Below are 25,339 nucleotides of genomic sequence, written 5' to 3'. Positions count from 1 at the left end.
CATTCTTTTGCCCACCATGTCACCCCAGTTTTGACCTGGCCATATGCAAATCAGTCTTGACCCTGTCCCTCATGGGAACAGTCCAGCCCAAACTGCGAAACCAGGTCCACCCTGGACGGGAAACAAGCATCCTAGGGCCAGTTTTGGTGTTTCACCCCTTTTTAGCCAGGATTGCTTGATTCCAGTGGCACAGTGAGCCCGGGGCCCACGTCTGGGCATACCTGGCGCACATAGGGCAAGAAAGTAAAAGACACACAATTGATGGACGGAATGCAGAACAAATCAAAACATTCACCCCCAGTCAAGAGAACTGGGTTAAATCCATCATTCTTTTGCTCACCATGCCACCCCAGTTTAGACCTGGCCATATGCAAATCAGTCTTGACCCTGTGCCTCATGGGCACAGTCCAGCCCGAACTGCCAAGCCAGGTCCTCCCTGGACCGGAAACAAGCATCCTAGGTCCGGTTTCGGGGTTTCACCCCTCTTCAGTCATGATAGCTTGATTCCAGTGGCACAGTGAGCCCGGGACCCACGTCTGGGCATTCCCGGCGCACTTAGGTCGAGAAAGCAAAAGACACACAATTGATGGACGGAATGCAGAACAAATCAAAACATTCTCCCCCATTCAAGAGATGTGGGTTAAATCCATCATTCTTTTGCCCACCATGTCACCCCAGTTTAGACCTGGCCATATGCAAATAAGTCCTGACCCTGTGCCTCATGGGAACAGTCCAGCCCGAAATGCAAAGCCAGGTCCACCCTGGACCGGAAACAAGCATCCTAGGACCAGTTTCAGTGTTTCACCCCTCTTTAGCCAGGATTGCTTGATTTCAGTGGCACAGTGAGCCCGGGACCCACGTCTGGGCATACCTGGCGCACTTAGGGCAAGAAAGTAAAAGACACACAATTGATGGACGGAATGCAGAACAAATCAAAACATTCACCCCCAGTCAAGAGATCTGGGTTAAATCCGTCATTCTTTTGCTCACCATGCCACCCCAGTTTAGACCTGGCCATATGCAAATCAGTCTTGACCCTGTGCATCATGGGAACAGTCCAGCCCGAACTGCCAAGCCAGGTCCTCCTTGGACCGGAAACAAGCATCCTAGGACCCATTTCGGGGTTTCACCCCTCTTCAGCCAGGATAGCTTGATTCCAGTGGCACAGTGACATCTGGGCATACCCGGCGCACTTAGGGCGAGAAAGCAAAAGGCACACAATTGATGGACGGAATGCAGAACAAATCAAAACATTCACCCCCAGTCAAGAGATCTGGGTTAAATCCATCATTCTTTTGCTCACCATGCCACCCCAGTTTAGATCTGGCCATATGCAAATCAGTCTTGACCCTGTGCCTCATGGGAACAGTCCAGCCCGAACTGCCAAGCCAGGTCCTCCCTGGAACGGAAGCAAGCATCCCAGGACTGGTTTGGGGGGTTTCACCCCTCTTCTGCCATGATAGCTTGATTCCAGTGGCCCAGTGAGCCTGGGACCCACGTCTGGGCATACCCGGCGCACTTAGGGCGAGAAAGCAAAAGACACACAATTGATGGACGGAATGCAGAACAAATCAAAACATTCTGCCCCAGTCAAGAGATCTGGGTTAAATCCATCATTCTTTTGCCCACCATGCCACCCCAGTTTAGACCTGGCCATATGCAAATCAGTCTTGACCCTGTGCCTCATGGGAACAGTCCAGCCTGAACAGCCAAGCCAGGTCCTCCCTGGACTGGAAACAAGCATCCTAGGATTCCAGTGGCACAGTGAGCATTTGTGGAGCAGACATCTGTGACTGACAAAAGGGCATGCCTCGCCCTGAATCTTCCTTTTTCGAACAACAGAAATTGCTGTGAAGCCTACCCCTTCACGAATACAAATTGGTTTTGCTGAGGAAGAACTGATCAGCAGCCTTTGATTGGCATTTCCTCAGGGAATTTCTAAAGATAGCCCTACCCCCATCCTCCTCATTTGTATTTCACCCTCAAACTAAAGAACTGTAGGCAATAAGCTCCCGCTGTCTGAGGAAGATATCCTCACCCATAGTACATTCAGGGACCCTCAAAATAGATCCCACTGGCTTCAGTACTTAGACTCATACACAGAGCCCTACTACCATACATGTGTCACATGCTCACTGTACACACTTGACATGCATACAGGATGTTCGAGTAAGTTTCTGTGTTTAACATAGGATAACAGATGAACTGTACATAAATGGGGTCAGTAGACCACACTCTCACTGACACAGATAAAAAGGCCTGGTCACACTAAAGAAATACAGTATGCTGTCACCACTGCTTTATGTGCTACACTGAGTAGTCCACTGTCTATTATGAGGCATTTTTAATGGACCCCTTCAGGCCACAAGACAGTTCCTGGACCTTAAATTGGCAGGGACAGACCTAGGCACCCGCACACACGCTACATTAGTGTAAAGCCAGGCCCTAACATAAAAGCCACAATGCCGGTTTCTGGTGCAGCCAAGCACTTAGGGTAGAGAAATCCAACTGTTTGCCATGCAGGGGGCTTTCCCACCCCAACATTGTTCAACAGCTGTAATTCCAGTGAAAGAACAGATTATTCTCTCCACAGAAGCCTTGACGGTTGTAATCTTTTGTTATTGTATTTCATTCCATGCTAGGTTGCTAATCTGCAGGGAGTTCAAAACTATGGCATTTGACTCATTTGAGTCTCATGCATTGAGCTCAACATCATTCCTGTATTTTCGGCCTATGAATAATACCTCGTTAGCACAGGATAACCTCTACAGAGCTACCCTCGGAAAAGGATTTACATACCCATTGGAGTAGTGAACGCCCTACCTAAGCAGCCTAAGTGGGTGTTTGGGCATGATGGGCTGGTGAGCTAAGTCCTGCTAAAAGGTTAGGTAATAGTGTATAGTTTACTGACCCCTATTTAGGGCTGAACTGGGAACTCAAAGTAGCCCTAGCAATTTTGCTGGACCAGCTTGGGAGTCGCAAGTGTAATGCACTGCTGCTTTTGTTAATTTCGATATTGCAGCACTGCTGCAACACCAGCCCCCACTGCTGCAAAACCGACCCTCACACTTCCAGCCTCCTGGGCAAATGCCCAATGCCTGGTACAGCCAGTCTGGCCCTGTCTCAATTGTATGCAGACAAAATGGTCATAAATAATACTGTTGATAAATATCTTTAAAGAGGGGCGTGGGAAGTTGGCTGACCTGCACAGCAAAGGACACAGAAAAAGCGAAATTATGAACTAATGTTAATAGGAAATAACACAGAGAATGTGAGCATGAAATAACAAAGAAAAGTTAAGAATGACAGAAAAAAGATGAGTAGATAGAAACAGAAAGGGAAATAAAGAGTGAACGGAAGGAAGAAATGGTGAAATGAAATAATGAAGAAAAGGTTAAAAGAAGGATAGACGGGGAAATGAAGGGTGAAATAATTAATGGATGGAAGGGTAGAAAGATAGACATATGGAAAGGTGAAAGAATGGATGGAAGAATGAATGGATCAATAGATGAAAGGGTTAATGAATTGATTGAAGACTGAAGCATGGACGTATGGGCAAGGCTGTAAGGATGTAAGTATCTTATTATGGTGTATGTTATAATGCTCTAGAGTGAAATGCAGCGAAGAACAACATTTAGGCAGAAGGCAGTCACTTTCTTTTAAACAAACTTCTTTATTAATGCTTTCTTAACATGTAGGCACCTATTTTAGAATTCTTTTCACAACTGCAAGTTCATAGGTTCGGAATGCTCAACATTTACCAATAAGGCTCTACTTGTTTATGTAAATCAACCTGTATTCATCATAAAAAGTATATTTGCACAAGAACAAACATTCTATTTATAATTACTAATCACACCTCTTAATCAGAGTTTTTCCACAAAATTTCTCTTTTCCTAGTTACCCTCACTTCCGAACCCCTCAACTCCATCCTGAATCTAATTGCCTATGTTTTGTTCACTTAGCCCACTGATCATAACCCATCGTATGCTGTCAATCCAATCTTTTGCCTTCACTCCTCGTCCTCTCCAGCTGCTTTTCTACGTATCAAACACCAGCAAATACACTTCAACTCTATTCCCCTTCTCTAAGCATTTCCCCTACTACCTACACCTCTGATCACCCTTCTTCACCTGTGAGTGCCCCCCAGTCACCGTCTCCATCTCCGCGTACTACTCCTCCTCCACTTGGCCTCCTCCTACAGTGGTTAATTTCTTAAAAAATAAGTGCTAGGGTCCTCGTCAGGAGGCAGCTTTCACCAGCCCATTTCTCCTGTTAGCGCCGCCTAAAACAGAACCAACTAGTAACCATGAAAGTTGGGTGAGGATGTGGCATAATAGCCAGAGCTTCCGACTTCAGAAGTGGTAAACCGGGCTCGGCTCAACATCATGTGATTCTGGGCAAATCACTTAATCTCCCCATACATGAATGTGTCCTTGCTGGTGCCCATGAAAAAGCGCCTATGTTGATGATTTGGTGCCGGTGATGAGCACCGGAAGTCACCGTCTCAAATTAAGCACTGTACTCCTATCATGTTCTGGCCTTGCTTTTCACCTATCTTCTCACTCACCCCCACCACTCACTCAACCACTATTCTCTGAGGAACCCCTAGATCTCCTTCCGAAAACCGTTACACTCACCTAAAACCGCCTCTCATTTCCCTGCTATCACCCTCTCCCATCCTTTACCTTCAAGGGCTGCCACTTACCTCTCCCTGGTAAGGTATCACCCCGATATCCTCCTTGTTTTTTAACCTACTATCTATGAATGGATCTCCTTCCTTCGAACACCCCTTGAAAATATATTGTAGCTCTCTCCTCTTACTACATCTACCCACCACCCCTCCCTTGTCAAAGCTATCAGTTTCACCCTGGACCCTCTCAACCACACCCCGTGCCATCAACTTTACCTCCTCCCACTTTATATTTCGAGCCCTTCTTAACAAACCTTTCCTTCGTCAAACTATGCATTCTCAATATTGCTAATTTTAAGTCCAGACACTTTTAGTACATACATTTTGTTTCTGTTGGTGACAAGCAAGAATTACTCTTCACAAATGAAACTTGGCTTGGAAAAGTGTGTCTCGCTTTACTCCTAATACAACCTTGAATAGGTACAAGATTGTCCTAGAAGATTAACCTAATAAGAGGTATTTTGTAGAAAAGGCTTGACTTCACCTACACATCTTCTCAGCTTCATCCGTCAGTGACATCTCTGCATGTGACTGAATACTTTTTTTGAGAGATCCAGTCTCTCTCCCATAACCTCTTTCTCCTTCCTTTCAATCTTTCAGCAACCTCCATTTAACTGTTTTTATAACCCTTCTGTGGCTTTCCTGTGTTGATGGTTCCTAATCACCCTTCTTTGAACATCTTTGTTTCTCTTTCTGTGTATATTTTATTGTACAAACACATAAACAAAGAAGCGATACAGTTACAGGGTAAGCCCAAATATAGGAGGGAACATGAGCTAATATCTATCAGTACAATATCAAATAAGGACATGTTCAACCACACCAACTTTTGCCATTATTTAGGACATAAATCAACCACACTAAAATTAAGCCATCCTAAGTGACTTCAATATTAGGTTTGACCTTCCTTCAATGCCACCTTCTGCAATTATGCCAGGAATATGTCGGCTGAAAAGGAACCCCAATGAAACATTGATTGTTTAGTACCTGGATCCTGTCTTTGCTGGAACCCATGACTAAAGGACTAGAAACTATCAGATGCTAAAACAAATGATGACCTGTGAATCTTTATCACACATGGTAACCACAGTCTTTGATACAAATCCTAGGGTTCATTTTGGAGGCAGACCATATGACTTGAACCACAGATTGACATAGTTGTTAGGAGCCAATTTCATCATTTGAAACCCCTGTGCAAAATGTTCCCTTTCACATGTAGCCCTTATCAGCTGCAGGTTTCTCAGATGCTTTAGTGTCTGCAATATGCCAATGTTTTCTTGGCTCATCTGAATACCTTCTCTGCAGAATCCATCAAATCTAAATCAATAAAGCAAGGCACCTTCTGCATCTCTACCCACAGGATACCATCACCCAAGTACTGCATGCTCTACATTTGCTTTCTTTAGCCAGGACAGTCTCCTTCAGGTTTCTCTTCAATGTTCATAGTATCCCCCACTGAAAAGGACCTACCGCTTTAACATTAAATTGTGGATCTGTAAGCAACACACAGTATTTGCTCAAAGGATGATATCTGAGTCAAAATCCAGAACATAAGCGGACCCTATTTGGAGGTTAAAATATTTTCAGCCAGACAACAAAATTGTGAAATTCACTTTGTGTCTGCATCAGAAATACCCATGATCGACTGCCTTCCACAAAGCTACCAAAGCAAGTCTGTTTCCAAACCTGACCATGATAACACAAGGCCCATAATATAATAAGTATCTTTGACATTTGACTATGATACCCTAGGTGACTCAAAACTGTAATGAGGTTCAATTCACTATGCTCAGCATTAATTTTTTAGGGATAATTCAACTTTCTCCTGTGCCCCCTGCCTGCCATAGGAACACACCTGCATTCTTTTTTTCAGGACTATTCCATTTTCCCCAGAACCCCCTGCCTGCCATAGACGCACACCAGTATTCATTTTTAGGGATCATTCCAGTTTTCCCTGAACCCCCTGCCTGCCATAGGTGCACACCAGCATTCATTTTTTAAGGATTATTCAATTTCCCCCTGCACCCTCTGCCTGCTAAAGGCTCACACTGAAATTCATTTTTAAGGGATTATTCCATTTCCCCCTGCACTCCCTGCCTGCCATAGGCACACACCAGAATTCATTTTTTAAGGATTATTCAATTTTCTCCCTGAACCCCCAGCCTGCCATAACCACACATCAGCATGAATTATTTTTGGGGGAATATTCCAGTTTAGCCTTCACCACCTACCTGCCATAGGTGCACATCTTCATTCATATTTTAAGGATTTTTCCTTTTTCCCCTGCACCCCCTGCCTTCTATAGGGGCACACCAGGATTCATTTTTTTGAAGGATTATTCCATTTTTCCCTGCACCCCCCGCCTGCCACAGGTATCTCCCCTTACATGCACATAAAGCAAACAGTTACATCTGTCAATCAATCAATCAGAACATTTATAGAGCACGCAACTCACCCGTGAGGGTCTCAAGGCGCTGTAGGGCGGGGTCGAAGCAGCTACTGATCGAACAGCCAGGTCTTAAGAAGTCTCCTGAAGATCAGCTGGTCCTGGGTCTGTCGCAGGTGGAAGGGGAGGGTGTTCTATATCTTGGCGGTGAGGTGGGAGAATGATTTGCCGCCGGTGGTCGTTTGGCGGATGCGTAGGATGGTAGCGAGGGCGAGATCAGCAGAGCGAAGCTGGTGGTTCAGGGTGTAGAAGGTGAGTTGTTCGTTGAGGTATGCTGGTCCAGCGTTATGGAGTGCTTTGTGGGTGTGGGTGAGGAGCTTGAAGGTGATCCTCTTGTTGACCGGGAGCCAGTGGAGGTCTCTCAGGTGGGCGGTGATGTGGCTGTGTTGAGGGATTCCGAGGATAAGGCGTGCAGAGGCATTTTGTATGAGTTGGAGTCTTTTCTGGAGTTTGGCCGTGGTTCCTGCATAGAGGGAGTTGCCGTAGTCCAGGCTGCTGCTGACGAGGGCTTGGGTGACCGTCCTGGTTTCGGTGGGGATTCATCGGTAGATCTTGCGGAGCATGCAGAGGGTGTTGAAGCAGGAAGAAGAGACAGTGTGGACTTGCTGGGTCATGGAGAGTGTTGAGACCACGATGAAACCCAGGTTGCGTGCGTGGTTGGAGGGTGTCGGGCCAGCTCCCAACGTGGCCTGCCACCAGGAATCGTCCAACCCGGAGGGGGTGGAGCCGAGGATGAGGACCTCCATCTTCTCAGAGTTCAGTTTCAGACGGCTGGTCTTCATCCACTCTGCGACGGCCTTCATTCCCTCGTGAAGGTTGGATTTGGCGGTGGCCGGGTCCTTCGTGAGGGAGAGGATCAGCTGGGTGTCGTCGGCGTACGAGATGATGTTGAGGTGGTGTGCTCGGACAATGTTGGCAAATGTGGCCATGTAGATGTTGAAAAGTATGTATGTTGTTATGATTGAAATATTATGTTATGGTTGTATGGTTTGGAATGGATACATTATTGTTGTCAATTATTTGGGATAACCTTACTAAATTATATTGTCCGTACTATGAATAATTTAAAGTGAAAAAATGCCACGTTTCACTGAATGTTTTTCTTGCTTGCTTGCTTTTAGGTGTACAAGAGACATTACCCACAGTAATGAAAGACAAAAGGCTGGCACAAAGTGACGTGACAACAACACGTGAGCTCTCCTTCTTTCGTTTGTGCAGCTAAATGCCAACTGACAGAGCTTGAAGATGGCCCCAAAGAAAGGTGCTGCTTAGAAAGTGGCCAGTGAGGCGGAGAATGAGCAGATTGCCACCAGTGTTGTGCCGCCCACACTTTTTTTCAAGAAATGTGTGCCTGCCGCACTGTCCTATGGGCAGCAAGCTGGGAGCAAAACTCCTGCATCAAAAGCACCACCCCAACCTCAGCCTAAGGCCATGTCTCTCAGCGAGGCAGCCAATGCAATGATGGCGACGAGGAGTGAGTCCGAATTGGATGTGTCTCAGCCTCAAACTAGACAGACAGTTTCTTGCTATTGTCTGGTTCAGAGCCAGATCTGGGTTAATCCAGATCCTAATCCAATGTAACAATGGAGATTTAAGCCTCCAGATCAGAAATGCCCCCCATCCCCAACTCCTCATGAACAACATAGGAGGATACAGATTGAGGGACAGATAAAACACTTCTCAAAAATGTATTCTCCACGATGTGCAGGTCCACCAGATCCTTATAGCCCCAAATGTCATTCCCATAGCAAGCAATGAAAATACAATTCATCTTGTAGACTTTCAGGAGGGCTTTCACTGGTTTGGCCTCTAATCTTTTGTCAAAGTTAAGAACTGTGACTGCAGCTCTAGAGCATCTCTAGTATTTCTTTGCGCTTTTCTTAGCAGGACCCATGAACCCCTGTCAATGAACAGAACCCCCAAATAGGAACTGTTAACTGAGAACCCGAGTAGAGTTTTACATCAATACCTTACTGGCCCCCAGGAGATAAAAATGCCTGCATCGCGAATCCCTGGCCTGCATCAGGTACTTCTTCCTACCTAAACCCCGATGAAGCCTTGGGAGCATCTCATGGTGCAAGGATTCTGCCCAAGGGGTGCCATGATACTTTAGCCCACTTCTCCATATCAGGTGGGACAATACCCCGTACTCCCAGATGTTGTTGCCTAATAGGGCTCCTTCTTCTTCTTACAATGGGAACCCACAAAGTGCAGCAACATTTTCCCTTCCTGAGATTAAATAGTCAGTGGTGAACACATTTAGTCCACAACTCTCCCCCAAAGCAAAACCACTGGTAGCTGCGCTGGCGGGTGTTCCCCCGTTAAGAAAGGGGTAACAGAATCCAACTATGAGCTTATTCATAAAGCCAAATTTTAGTGCAACAAAGGTGTGGGGCTTGGGACATAGATTTCCTCACATATCATCATGGCTAAATGTGTGGTTTGGTTGGATACAAGGAAGAAAACAGAAGAGGGGGATTGTATCGTTCTCAATTTTCATTTACCCGATAGAGCAGGGGTCCTGTTTTACTAGAGGCTTAACTTTCACCACGGGGTTATCAGAGAATTGCAGCTCGTTTTGCTTCTATCCCCCACTTAGATACTAAAGATTGACTGAGCTCCAAACCTATTCCATTACCACAGAATAAGGATCATAAGGAGCTTGAGAGACCCCCCATTTTGACTAATTTAGCAACTAAGACAGATTCCCAATTGAGTGTGCCCAGCTGGAACACTGCAGGATTAAGTAGTAAAAGAGATGATGAGAGGTGGCTTAACATTTTACTAGACCAGCACATACTGGGTCTACAAGAAACTTGGGATACGGATAACACGTCCTTTATGGACGGATTTACCTTTCACTTCGTGCCTGCCCTACCCTCATAGTCAAGCAGGGACAGCTGTGGTTTACTCTCTCTAATTTCCATTAAGATCTGTGTCCTCCACAGAAGCTTGATACAGACTCCAGTAACCTCCTGGTGGTTCAACTACTTTTTAAAAATGGGTCTAACCTACTTATCATGAATTGTTATAACTCTTCTGTGAGGTTTCAACCCACTGATCACTTGCTATGCTTAAAATATTTCTTAGAAACGTTTGTGGAAAAGCAGAATGACCCCTCTTTGGTTAATATTTTAGGTGATTTTAATTTGCAGCAGTGCTGGAGTGGGTGGCATGTCTGTGACCATTTTGGCCCTGGGAGCCGTTCGTCTGCCCACTTTGAGCACACGCCCCAAAGAGGGTTGCTAGAGGAAATCATTGCTGACTTTAACCTACACCATATTGGGGAGGGAATGGCAGGAGATAGTATTCCATCATTCATTGGCAGAGGGCTGAACACAATTGATCACTCTTTTTATTTCCATCTTTTTCGCCCAGCTTTTCATACTTTTTGAGGTTAAGTGGAACCATTCCAGTGACCACAAACCTCTTTTCCTATCTCTGGATTGGGGTGTGAGGGAGCTAGCTGCCTCCTAACAGGACCTGCAAATATTGATATTGCTCCCCAGAATCAGGCCCGCCGATTGAAATGGTGTAAGGATGTCCCTGATCAATTTTTCAAATTATTTCCCTACTGTTTGCAAGAAAGATATAAGCCTCTGTTTAGATAGTGCCACTAAAGGTGAGACCCTACTTAGTGCCTTCCATAGAATATGCAATGTGGTAGTAAACAGCCTTATGAGACCTTTAGGTAAAACAAACTCTAATGTGAAGAGATGGTTTGATCATAAAAGCATGGTGGCACACACAAATTGCAACAAGCTCTAAAGCAAATTCAACAAGATAAGGACAAGATTGCCAGGAGAAGGAAATCTTATAAGCAAACACTGGTGGCCCATAACAAGCAGATGCTTTTAAAAAATAATGCTATGACCTGGGAGATTGTTAATCTCCCCTTCTTTTCTGGAGCTGTTAACAGTACAATTGATTGCACCATACCTGCTGACATGTGGGAAACCCACTTTCAGGGCCCTACGCCTCCCATACTGGCACCTACTAGTGGCACATATAGCTTGGTATTTACTGTGGAGAAAGTCTCTGAGGCTATTTCATCTAGGTCAAAGGTCAAAGTGCCTGGCCCAGATGGAAAAGGAAGAACCCCTGGTTATAACAACACCATCCCCATACTGACTTCTCTGATTTATATTTCTCTAGCCCATTACCATTGTATGGACTTCAGCAAAATTGGTACTCAAGGCCAGCAAGTTCAAAAATTCTTTGAAAGAACTTAGCAGATGCTGGAGTCCTACTGCTGTCCTGGCTGATAGTACTGCGTTATCCACATAATTGAGCATAGGAATTAGCTGGGTGGCCTTTGGAAATCCCCAGAAATCTTAAATTGTTTCTGTGTTTGCCTGTTGTCCTGATCTTCTAGTTTCCACATGACATCAGTCATAGCGGCTTCTTGGGATGTACTTTGAGTTTTCAAAGCCGTGACCTCAACTCAAGGTTCTCCATCTGCTCTTCCACTGTTTTAATCCTCTCTGCTATATTCGAGCAAGTTGATTTTCGTAACAGCACCCTTTAGCTATTTTGTGTCCAGCCATGCCGGACGACTGTCACTCAGAATTTCTTCTTGCATTTGTTTCCGGATTGGAAAATTGTTGTGAGGGTAGGTTCCGTAGCATTACCTAATCCTGACATGGCCACCACCAAAGATTCCCCTTCCTCGCCTGGGACCTTATCAGGTTTCTTCCCTTCGGGGTAGATAAGCTGGGTGGCGGAGTAGTCCCATCTCAATTTCTCCATGTCTCTTCTGCCTGATTCCTCTTGACTGCTATTCTCTTTCTGCCTTTTTTTCTTTAGAGAGGACTTTTTTCTGCTGTGTCAAAGTCACTGATTCATTAACAAAACTGCTGCTGCTTGAATTGGAGGACACTTCGTCGCTTAAGGATGAAGAATTGGATATCTTGGACTCATCAATTAAAGACAAAATATTCTCGTCCACTGCATCAGGGGACATGGCGAGTTCATTCCTCCTGCCCTCCAAGCTGCTCCACGCAAAAACCACCGCCACAGAGGAGGCTATATTTCTTGAATAAATATCTTTATCACTGCCCTGTGCCTCTGCGACTTTGGAAATGGGGCTGATTTCTTGCATGGTCTCTAATATGGGTTCAGTTTTTTCTTCCTCCCTGGAAGTCCCTGGTGGCATTGCCCAGTCTGTGATGGGAAAATTGAAAGTACTCCTTGCTCAACATGTATTTTAGTCCTTTTGTCTCCGGTTTCTTCTGCCGGGATTTTTGCTGATGGAGTATCTTGGGTGCTCAGGGGCCCTGGTTTCTCTTGTGCCTCTCCTTTAGATCCATTTGTGCAGGGAGCCATGAACACATTGGTAATTAGGGTCTTGGATCCACCTGGATCAAGATGCATTATCCCGCAGGTTGACTGTTGCATTGTTTTTGTGAGCTAGGCCCTGCACTTAGAAGTGGCCTCGTCTTTCTTCTTATGGCCCTTAGCCTCCAAGCTGTGTTTGTGGCGGGTGGGTATTTGTGCGATTACCTAAGCGGTGGCCCCGGTTGCCACAGTAGCAGAGACAACTCTGCTCCTTGGCCTGTCATGATTTTGGGAGGGAGTGCTTTCCCCGCCAAAACAAGTTCGATTCCAAGTTGGAAAATGCACTGTGCCAGCTCCATAATTGCCACTAATACAAGACGGCTCAGTGCATTCCACCTGGTGTCTCCACGATCATGCCTCCAAGCACCCTCTCACCGGTCCTCTTCTTCTGTCCTCCTCGCCACAGCACATGCTCCTCCCCATATACTCAGTCGGTACTCCTGAGCCCCAAAATAGCAAGGTGGAGGGAGAGTGATGAGAAGTGCGGCGTGTCATTTGCTCCAATAATAGCCGGATGAATGAAAAATCTTTCTGATGAATCTGACAGTTGAACTTCACCTCATTGGAATAAGTGGGAGTAGGACCTTTCTTTGTGATGTCTTCCCTGGTAGCACAAGCAGAGAACACCAATATCACAACCATTAATAAGAAGGCCCTTTTGGAAAACCTTGCAATAAGGTTTGGGAAGATTTTCGAGAGGTACCATGGCCTAATCAATTCAGGTAAGAAAAAACTAGAAGAACTAGTTAACTTGGTAGTAAAGTTGTTCTTTGGAAGGAGTGATAAATTGCATTTTTGTGTATGTTGGCAGACCCCTTACAGGGCAAATAGTTACAGATGGTAGGACAAGAGCAGTCATTACACTAACTACTACTTACTATACATTATAATTGATTGCTGACTGGGTGCAGCAACACCTCATCAAGTGAAACAAATTTACATTTACCAGTTTTCTTTTCACAAACAACACCACCACTCTGGTGGTGGAATATAGCTATACAGCAGGAAGAGGTAATTAACCGACTGAAGAATAATATATGGTAAGGGTAGGAAAATGTTTAGGGGGGAATGTTGATGTATAAGCAATTTGTGAAAATTTGACCAAAATTTCAGAGTCCGGTTCGTGTTGCACTCTCAAGTTGACAGTAGACTCAACAAAGCTATAATAATAACATGCCAACTAGCAACAGAAAAACTGTGAATGATGTCAAAGAAAAAAGTATAACCCATTTACTTTTATAACCCACCCTTTCCACCCACACCAGGCCCAACTCTTTCCCAATCCAAAATGTCCTAAATGTCTAAAGTTCAATCCGACGTCCAGATCTAAAAAAACCTTTTATCCAACTTTGTGCCCTTTCCACACTCTCCACCCACAATATGCCCTCCGGCAAAAAAAAAAAAAAAAAAAAAAAGGGTCTGAGGGCATCAATTTCATGGGTCAAGTCCTGCTGCCCTTGCTACAGCAATGTCATATTGCATGACAGGTGTGCCTGCTGTCTTATGAGGCAGTGATGGTGGTGAGTTGGATCCAAAGAGGGGAGGACGTTGGCGGCACGGGCAGCAGTGGAGGATCCTGGCTTCAATTGTCAGTGGTGGCATGGCTGATTTGGAGGCAGGCCTGGCTGGGGGCCTGAGGTACCTTGTGACTGGCCCTGGGGCTGTGTCTCCTGCTTCTCTAGTTCCAGGGCCACCAGCCAGCAATATTCAGAGGCCACTGCTTCTAACTTTAGCTACTCAACTCCGGCTATCTCCTGCCATGTAGGTGGTCAGGCTATCACTGATTGCTGCCTGTTGCCATCTGCAGAAGTAGCCATATCAAGAAAGTAAGAAGAGCAAAAATACAAAAACACAAATTGTGATGCTCAGCTCGAACACTTGTTTATACTGTTTATAGTAGCACAGTACAGTATTAGAACATTGCTGTTTTCCTAGTGCCATTGACATTTAATTTGGATGCAAGGCTTAATTTGTGCCGGTGGTTTCTGGTGCTCAGCACTGGCACTTAATTGTCAGCACCAGGCTTTTAGGATAGTATGCCACAAGATGGTGCTGCATGTCTAATTTAGAGATGAGCACAACAGTTGCTGGTTAAATCAATATACATTAAAAATGACTAATACCCGCCTCGCAAACCCTTTTTATAGCTTTGGGGGGCCTGGAATTGAGTGTGATGCTTAGTAGTTGTTTTGATACTCCCACTGGCAGCGTTGGGATAGCCAATGGGTAGTGCAAGCTGGAGTGGCCTTATTGTTTCATGAATTAAGCACTGTTTGGATGTGATGATTGATGATATTGGTGCTGGTCATTCACACACAACCTGGGCCAAGTTTTTCCCACCATGCATCACATCATAGCTACGAAATCAATCAAGAACTCGGAGAACAGGAGTAAACCCGTTAACCCAGTTGAGACCCGTGTAGAGTATGTAACATGAGAACAATGTCTCAACTGGTAATCACTAAGGAGGACAAATACAAGGAGAGTATAAATCACTCAGAGGAGGGGAAAAAGAAGGGGAGACCACAAGAGAGTTTGATAGAGTATAGATTCTTGTTTGTAAGTAGTTGTATCAGCACTACAGTACAATTATTACAAAAGTAGCCAAAACACACAAGTGTGCACTGAACGTGCTAGTGACGGTGAACGGCGCAGTGACACAGGGGTGAGAAAAGAGCGTGAGCGGCGCAATGCAAAATACAAAGATAATTGAGTGGTCAGCGATACACTGAAAGTTATAAACAAGGTGGGAATTTTGATTTGGACCGATTCTGTTAACCACATCAATGCCAAGGTTTGCGCTGAGTAGTCGACGGCGTTTCAACCTGTTCAATTCCAGGTCATCATCAGAACAATGGTTACTGATTTCAGTATAGAGCTGTACAAAAGGAGAAAGGAGAAAATGAGGCCCTGGATACAAGTAAATGATTGAAGGATAAAATTGAGCATGAGGGAGAAGAATAACTACCTTAGGTGGTAGTTGTGAGTCAATCCAGACGACGTGTAGGGATAGCCGGATGGCGAAGGCGAAGTTGGGGGTCCAGAAATGACCGCTAGTGGGGGAAAGAAAGTGTTATCAATAGGCAGCTCTGTGAGGAGCCGAGTGAAACAGGCCAGAATAGCCAGTGTGGTGAGTAAGGAAAAATAGGAGCAGTGGTGGAGAAGTTACCTGAGCGTAAAGATTCCGACAGAGAAGATCCATGTTCAGAAAACGAGGTAACGATGTACCGTGTCCAGGAAATTGGACCTGAAAAAAGGGGGGAGGATGTATTATGAGGACAACGCTAGGGCGAGTAGTTAGTGAGAAGGGCGGTGGCGGGGGCGCAAACATACCTGGATGTGGTGAGGCCAGTGGTCCTCGGTGGGGTCAAGAAGATCTTGTGGGTAAGAGCACTGACTACAAGGAAGAATTAAGCCAGAACACCAACATAATCCATTGTAAGAAATGAAAATTTTATTTTTTGAAAGGATTTAATTTCATTGTAAAACACTACACATACTTTGTGTATTAAAAATGTTGATTACCTGCCATTAATGAGCAGGGCATTTACAAGTAGGATGTATGCAGCACAATTAATACTTGACCAACATAACAGAGCCATGCTGGCGGGTCAGGTTACTTTCCCCAGCATGTTTTTGGGGCAGCAGAGCTGTAGCATGTTATTATGTGAACCTGCAATTCCAATGGCCTTGCTCTTCTCCAACTCTCTCTTCAATTCTACTACCTTAAGTTTAAACTAAGTTTATAGACTTAGGCTGATAGAGTCTAGCGGATGGGACACACTTGGCAGATAACGGATTTCCCATCTGTCGTATTACAGTAGACAGTGCATAGAAGAATATGATGAACTATAGTGCAGCAAACTGGATCTTTCATTTGTCACAGAGTATTTCATCTGCTAAACTTTAACTCAGACCCTTAGTCCCACATTACACCCAGGCCTCAATACAGATTATTCTCAAGAAATACCTTCACTTGTCAGTGGGAAGAATTAGTCTACAGGGAAGTAAGTTATAGAGAGTGGGCTAGGTAGAGGTTTAGCTATGGAATGATTGGTTGGGTGTCAAAAATGATCATGTACTTGGCAGCCGCGGTCCGTGCAGGTAACAGCAGTGGGGCGGTAGGGCCAGGTAAGGGGGGATTTCGAGGGATGATGCTGGGAGAAAATTAAATAAATAATTAATTTTCCCTCTGCATCATCCCTCGAAATCCTCCCTTACCTGGCTCCACCTCCCCACCGCTGTTACCTGCACAGACTGTGGCTGGTACTTGGATTGACGGTTCAAATAGTTTTCCTCAGATCAATCAATGTGACTAAGAAGAACTTCAAAGTCACGTTGATAGATGGGATGAAAAATATTGGAACCCTCAATCCGAAATGGAAGATAAGATAACTTCACTTGGGTAAAGAAATGTAGCACAGACATCACATGCCAAGAACGAATTTTTTTTTTTAGGTAGGGTGGCACAGAAAGACAGAATGATGAAATGAAGCAATAGTAGATGACTGAGTGGGCACTGGGACACACCTTGTCTTCGGATTGTAGTTTGTGCATTGCTGACTTAATTCTGATGTGCCGCTGTGCTGCAGCAGACACACAGGAAATCAATCACTGCATACACTCACTGCAGCAGCAGCATTAGACATTCCACATGTTGCAGTTTTAGGTGGTGAGAGATGTCAAGAGCAGGGACTGGACTCTGGAGGTGATGGGCGGGCTATCTGTCTTGCTTAACCAGTACAGTACATTGTCAATTAGAAAGCAAGGTGACTTGCCACTTGTCTCTGCCACCACTGGGACAGCATCTCCCTCTCCCTCGGTCGCCTGCACCTCCAACGACAACCCTGCTTCAACGGCACTGCTGGTGGTGGTGGTGGCCTGTGTGCCTGGTAAAAAAAATATAATGCACCCAGTTTAGATACCAGATAGCCACCTAAGTATTTATGTTGCACTAGATGCAACAGCAATACCTCACTACAGTCAGGTTAGCTAGCTATCACAATGTTGTTCTATTGAAAGTAATTATTTTGGGAGGCTTTTGTTACTTATTGATTGACAACATTTCAAAAACTAGTTAGCCCTTGTGTCAACCATAAAAAACCTTTTCTCCTAATGGAGGGATAGGGATTGAGATTAAGAGGATTCAGGAATAATGGAAGGGCATAAGGTAAGGCTGCAACTGTACAAATGGATAAGGGGTAAAAGGGAATGCGAAAGACATACGGTATTGGTTGTGGACGTGGTACCTCATTCCTGCCATAGTGCACTGTCATGGAAACTGTTAGTATAAGGCAACAGTGGGGGTCCATGACCATGATAACCACTCTGTCTTTGCCCATGCACTTTTCAACTGTTTGTTTGATCAAGAAAATCACCAACATGTTTGATTGGCCTGGTTGAGAAATCCTCTTTATGTTACCAAAAATTATCCTTTTCACCTCTTTGGTACTACACGACAATAATAATTGTAAAAGAAGGGCAAGGGGAAGCTTAACAAAAATGAGCAGAAGAAATGTTCAAATAGGAGAAAGTCAGCTGTGGAAACAGGAAATACAGAACATCACAGGGAAATGAATGGATAACAAACAGCCTCCAGCATGGAAAAGAATAGTAAGTATACAGAAGGAAATCATTTTAGTATAGGGGGATAAACATTACTTACAGGAGGCAGCAGAATCATCAGCCCTAGCACTGGTGTTGGGGGTGGTGGCGCTGGTTGTAGCTTGAACTGATCCCCTCTTGCCCTTGGGTGCTTAAGAAATAAAAAGATCAAAAAACTATTATTAGTGGTAGTCTGTATAACCACATTTTTTGTGACAGGCACAGCAGCATTGTACTTTTAAAATCAGATAGCCCATCCCTAGATCATAATCCTAAACCTCAAACCATAACATTTTGAGCTATTCATGCATTCTAAAAAATGATCTTTGCTTCTCTCCCCCTTTTGGTGAGTCAAATTGGTCTATCAGTGTATAGGGATGCAACCCCTCCACGAATCCTCCTGGTCTCGTGCAGATCCGATTGGCTATCAGCACTTCAACCAGGAAGTGTTGGCAGTTATCTTGGGACTTGAACTAAGCCAAGTCCCAAGGAAAACATTTTTTTTTAAACTGAAGGGAGCAGAGTCCCTGGCCTCCTACGACTGATGCTGGAGTCCCCCAGGGACCCAAAAATCTATTTCTTTTATTTTTGCATCGAAAATTGCGATGGATTCTGGTAAAAATCTCCGGCGCTTGTTTACAGTATAGCCCCTGGATGGGAAGGCGGGGGGTGCACAGGGACCCCCTCCTAAGGTTATTTTGAGCCCGGTAGACCACCACCTCCTCATCGCTTTTTTAATATATTTGAGGGATGCCCTGCGGACTCCCCTCCATGGACTCATTTGAGTCCCAGGGTAACACCACTTCACTCGGGCTTTAAATTTTATATTGAGAGTGGCGCGCAGACCCGCCTTCTGTTGCTCTTTAGAACCCCGGGGTCCACCACCTGCCCGGGACTTAAATTATGAAGGCTCAGCCCCTTTGTCCAAATGCTCTGCAAACACGCCCCCTGGCACACTAGTCGGTAGGGGGATGAAATCCCCTTGTATGATGAGGGTCCTTGGGAGCTAAGAATCACTCCTGTTCCCACCAGTAAGTCCCACACAGTGGGATTGCTGGGAGGTCATCGGAGGCCTCACCCCCTTTGTCCACCACTCTGCAAAGGTGCCCCTGGTGTACTACTCGTTGGGGACGAAGTCCTTTGGATGCTGATGGTCCTTGGTGGCTATGAACCTCTCCTGTTACCATCAGTAAGTCCCACACAGTGTGATTGCTGAGAGCTTGTCAGAGGCTCTGCCCCTTTTCTCAACCTCTCTGCAAACGTGCCTCCTGGTGCACTACTCTGGGGATTAAGTCCCCTTGGATGCTGCGGGTCGTTGGGGGCCAAGAACCCCTCCTGTTTCCACCAGTAAGTCCTACACAGCGGGATTGGTGAGAGCTTGTTAGAGACATCGCCCCCTTGTCCAGCACTCTGCAAACACCACTGGTTGGGGATGAAGCCCTCTTGGATGCTAAGGATCGTTGGGGGCCAGGAACACCTCCTGTTACCACCAGTAAGTCCCACATAGCGGGATTGCTAAGCACTCATCGGAGGCTCTGCCCCCTTTCTCCACCTACTGTACAGACACATACAGCCACTCACAACCCCACTCATACACCCACACAGCTACTCACACACCCACTGACAGACCCATAAAGCCACTAAAAACCCACTACCAACCCCTCACAGCTACTCACACCCCCACATAACCACTCACACACCCAGTGACAGACCCATATAGCCACTCACTGACCTATACAGCCACTCACTCGCTCACTCTGAAAGGTTACAGGTAGGACTACAATTTTTTTTAAAACATAGAAATTCACTTATAATTAGGCTTAGATTTTTTTTTTCTGCCAGTTTCCTTTGGTCATTGAACTAACATTGACACTCTGCACTCCCCACGAGGAAATTTCCATCCTGGAAAACCCGTGCCGGCCGCATTAGAACATCTGCACTTTTTGTACCTTCATACTAGCCCTATCCTTCACGCAACTATCATCAAGAGACTCGACGTAGGGTCTCCGACCCTTGGAAGAGACCGTGGATATCTTTCACTTTAAATCCATCTTTGTTTTCTCCCCCGGTGGAACTTATCGAGTTCGCCGCCCTTTGTCCTCCTTCTCGACGACATCAAGATACATTCATTACTATCTCTCGACTCTCTTTTGATAGGTTTGTCTTTTGGTCCCTGGTGCTGTTTGATCATCTTCGCCCTGATGAAGGTGTGGCCCCGGCTGGGGCTAGACACCGAAACACGCGTTGGCGCCTAGGTTGCCTGGTTGTTTGATCTCCCTACCTGACAACTTATGGATGGTCTTTGCAATCTTTCCATCCTACCATCATGCGACTGATGATTTTCACTGATACTGTTCTATATTGTTTCAACTGTGAATGTGCGAATGTGGTTGTTTGCTTATATGATTGAACTATTTTCTGCGTGACTGACTATGTGGGACCTCACATTTTGATAACATGTTTTGATGACATCTATGTTATATGTTTCTCTTATTTATCTATATTATGTGCTGAGATTGATATTATAATTATACAATTGAATTTGAAAAATATTTTTTATTGTGTTCTGCATCCAATCCATTCAACACACATATTTATATATAAACAAAAAAAGTAAGAAAATAAAGTGATTAATTAATTGCAGCTGTCTTTCCGGACTGTCTTTTACTAATCTGGGATCTTATTGATGACCAGTTAAATAGCAATTAGGGCAGGTTCCTCTCCTGTTGTTAGGCTTAGATTTCACTCATACAAAACCAGAGAAATTCAGAAGTTATAGTTACCTGAGCTGACTATACGTTACGCCCCTGCAATGCACTGCTTATGACCTCACATATTTCATCACTCATGACGTGGTCAGTGACATCACTCATGAGTGATCACTCACTGATGACATCACAAATGACATCACTGATGACATCATCCAGTGATTGTGTTTTCTAAACATATATGGGTGTTAAACATATATACTAAGGTAATACAAAAGTTACATTAGTAAGCTTTTTGTGTACTACTAAGGAGTGATACTATTTCTAATGTATATTATGTCAGTGGCTGTATTACTGTGTGTATCTGTGTGTGAGTGGGTGACTGAGTTGCTGTATGGGTTTGTGAGTGAGTGTGTGAGTTGCTGTATGGGTGAATATGTGGGTGTTTGAGTAGCTGTATGGGTGAGTGAGTGGTTGCACAAGTGACTGTATTGGTAAGTGACTAGCTTTATGGGTGAGTGGGTGTGTGAGTGGCTGTATGTGTGCCTGGGTGGTTGGGTGAGTGGCTGTATGGGCAAGTGACTGGGTGTGTAAGTGGCCATATGGGTGAGTGATGGGGTGTTTGGTTAACTGAGTGGGTGTGTAAATGCCTGCATTGAAGGGTGAGTGTCTCTGTGAGTGGCTGTATGGGTGAGTGAGTGGATGTGTGCATGCTTGTATGGATATGTAAATGGGTATGAAATTGATTGTGTGGGTGTGTGAATGGGTGTGTGAGTGGTTGTATGGGTTAGTGAGTGGCTCTTTTGAGAGGCTGTATGGGTAATTGAGAGGGTGTGTGAGTGGCAGTATGGGTGAATGAGTGGGTGTGTGAGTAGCTGTATGGATGAGTGAGTGGCTGTGTACGTGACTGTATGGGTGAGTGAGTGGCTGTGTGAATAGGTGTATGGGTACGTGAGTGGCTGTGTGAGCTGATGTATGGGTGAATGAGTGGGTGAGAAAGTGCCTTTATAGATGTGTGAGTGGGTGTGTGAGTGGTTGTATGGGTGTGTGAGTGGGTGTATGGGCATGTGAGTGGGGGTATGGGTAGTTTTGTGGGTGTGTGAGTGGATGTGTGAGGGGTTCTGTGGATGATATCATTAGTAATGGCACCAGTAATGTCATTTGAGATGTCATTAGTGATGTCATGAGTGATGTCACTTACCATGTCATGAGTTATGTAATATGTGAGGTCATAAGCAGTGCATTGCTGGGGCATATGATATAGTTAGCTCAGGTAACGGTAACTGATGAATTTTACTGGATTTGTACGACTGAAATCTAAGCCTAAAAATAAGGTCCCAGTATCCTTTGATTGTTTAGTGAATATATATTTATTTAGATTTATATATATTATATATCTCACTGACATTTTCCCCTAACTATAATGTTGCTTTAACCTTAGTTTTTTTCCTTTTTTTGGTTAAGGGGTAGATAGATAGATAGATAGATAGATAGATAGATAGATAGATAGATAGATAGATAGATAGATAGATAGATAGAAGATAGATAGATAGATAGATAGATAGATAGATAGATAGATAGATAGATAGATAGATAGTGCCATTACAGGTTGGATTTCCCTTACATTAATAATTCTCCTTATGCCACATGCACAGGTTAAGGATGTTGTTCTTCATCAAGAATTGGTCTTCTCGCCTTTTCTGTTACTAGGTCAGGTAGCACATGGGGGTGAGGGATGAATTACTCCTTTTAACCACAACATCGGGACTGCATTTCACCTACAGAAAACAATATATGTTATGTTATTTTACATTTATAAAGGCGCACAGATGCCACAGCCAAGCGGCGTCCCGGCGCTACAAAGGACAAGCAACATAACCAACAGATGTGACATACTAGCCAAGATCGCTAGACCAAAGGAAACAAGAATGTTTTCACCGCTTTCCTAAAAGGAAGCAAGTCCGGAATGGATCGAATACTGAACGGCAATGTGTTCCAAAGACTGGCCGCCAGGACACCAAATGAGCGTCCGCCCATTCTGGCTTTTTTAAAGCGGGGGACTATGGCCAAAAATTGACCCGTTGAACGAAGTGTTCTAGCAGGTGTGTAGTAGGAGATAGTCTGAGACAAAATAGGAGGGGAAGCAAGCTTCAGAATTTTAAAAACCAGGCACAGTACTTTAAATTTTATCCTCTGCCTAACGGGCAACCAGTGAAGATCAGAAATGGCGCTCCTGACTGAGCAAAATTTAGGCAGACCTATCAGCATACGAGCAGCCGCGTTTTGTACGTGCTGAAGGCATGTAAGCTCTGCTTGATTGGTGCCCAATAAGAGTGCACTGGCATAATCCAATCTAGAAAGGATCATGGCCTGCACTATAAGTTGCCTGGTAGAAGCATCGAAGAATTTAAGAATAGGCCTGAGACTCTGAAGAACGCCAAAACAGGTACCCGCGACTTTCTTTGTGTGGGGAGTGAATGATAGATTGGCGTCAAGCAGAATCCCAAGATTCTTCACCTGGGTGACTGGTATGGGAGTTGGGCCGAGCTCTGAAGGCCACCAGTCGTCTCCCCAGAGATGGATTTCCTTGCCCAGCACTAAGACTTCTGTTTTTGTGGCATTAAGTTGGAGACGATTGTCAGTCATCCAGCTTGCCACCTCTCTAAGAGCTTGTTGAAAATTAGAGGAATTCAGCGTGGTAGACCCATTAAGAGCCACAGCTAATTGGGTATCATCGGCGTAAGATACCATAGTGAGACCCCATTTGTTGGCAACTTCCGTCAACGGTCTCACGTACAAATTGAACAGGGTCGGACTAAGTGCCGAACCCTGCGGAACTCCTTGGGAAATAGGGCGGGGAGAAGACTCGTAAGGGGGAGTACAAACCTTAAAGGTACGCTCGGCCAGGAAAGAGCGAAACCAACCCAAAGCAGTGCCGTTGACTCCCGCTTCTCTCAGTCTCTGGAGCAGGATCGGGTGGGAAACAGTGTCAAAGGCGGCACTGAGATCCAACAGGATCAGTGCCGCCGTCTGTCCAGAGTCTAACATAGTACGAAGATGCTCAACCATAGCCACCAGGGCTGTCTCAGTACTATGGCCTGCTCTAAAGCCATTCTGGGAGGGATGAAGGATACCTGTATTTAAAAGGTGGCCAGATAGGATGTTATTAACATGAGCCTCAATGATCTTGGAGACCCATGGAAGCAAAGGGATGGGCCGGTAGTGCTCTGGCTTTGCTGGATCTAATGTAGCCTTTTTCAGTACCGGCATAACCATAGCTTGCTTCCATTTTATAGGTACCGACCCAGTACTGAGAGATAGCTTAATGAGACTGAGAAGAAACGGAAGACACAGCTCTGACAGGTCCCTGAATTGTGCGGGTCTCAGAGGGTCCATTGGAGAGCCCGATTTGACCCTCACCACCAGGGAGTCAAATTCTTCCTGAGAAGGCGCAGGAAGCACCAGTAATGGACTAGAGAGGTCATTCATAGACGTTACAAGATTAATAGAAGTAGCAGGGAGGGGGGGGAAGATCTATAGATCGCATCCACTTTTTCAACAAAAAATGACGCTAGTTCGTCACAATGAGCCTGAGAGCCATTCCCCAACGCAACGGCTTTCCTGCTGGTTAAATCTTTAAGAACCTTAAAGATTAACTTAGTTGGATTTGCGCTATTCCTGAATTCTAAGGAATAGAAGGAAGCACGTGCTTTGCAGATGGCTCGATGGTAAACCTTAATACTGGCTCGATAAGCCTGCTTAAGAGTATCGTCATATGCCTTACACCAGGCTCTTTCTGCCCTTTTACAGGCAACCTTAAGGAGCCTGAGAGATTCGTCATACCATGGGCTAGAATGGCCAGGTCTAGTCTTACTCCAGCCCGCTGGAATTAAGGTGTCAAGAGCCCGGATCAACCAATTGCAAAAATGGTCATATCCAGAAGTGACATCAATGGGAGGTTCTGGTATGTGTTGTGACAGCAGCAGCTGAAAAACCTCCAGGTTCAACTTCCTCCAAGGATGTTTAAAAATGACAGATGTAGTATTTCTAGGAGGAGAAACAGCCAAAGTAATCCGAATGTCAATAAGATAATGATCTGTCCAGATAATTGGTTTCGGTGGCAGTGCTTTCACACAATCCAAATTCGTCAGAAAGGGGTCCAAGGTGTGACCCCCTACATGAGTGGGCCCACGGATTAGCTGATGTAGTCTAAGTGCCTCAAGATCAGTGAGGAAACTACCCACCACCGAGGATAGAGGAGCATCCATATGAATATTAAGATCTCCAATTACACTGAAATTAGCTGATCTAAGGGCTAAGGCAGAGACTACCTCTGGGAGGGCTGACCGAAAGGCATCGTCGGGACCAGGGGGTCTGTAAATAACCAAGCCCGAAAAAGTAAACTGGGGAGTCAACGAGATGGCGAAGTGGGCACTTTCACAACCCGCAATGCTCACAGCGTTCCATAGACAAGGATAGCACGTTCTTAATACCGCTGCGATCCCACCACCTCTCGAGTTGCGGTGTAAGGTGTGCATAGTGTAATCTGCA

Source organism: Triturus cristatus, chromosome 6, assembly GCF_964204655.1.
Source record: "Triturus cristatus chromosome 6, aTriCri1.1, whole genome shotgun sequence".
In the NCBI taxonomy this organism is placed as follows: domain Eukaryota; kingdom Metazoa; phylum Chordata; class Amphibia; order Caudata; family Salamandridae; genus Triturus; species Triturus cristatus.
This window is presented reverse-complemented; position numbering follows the sequence as displayed.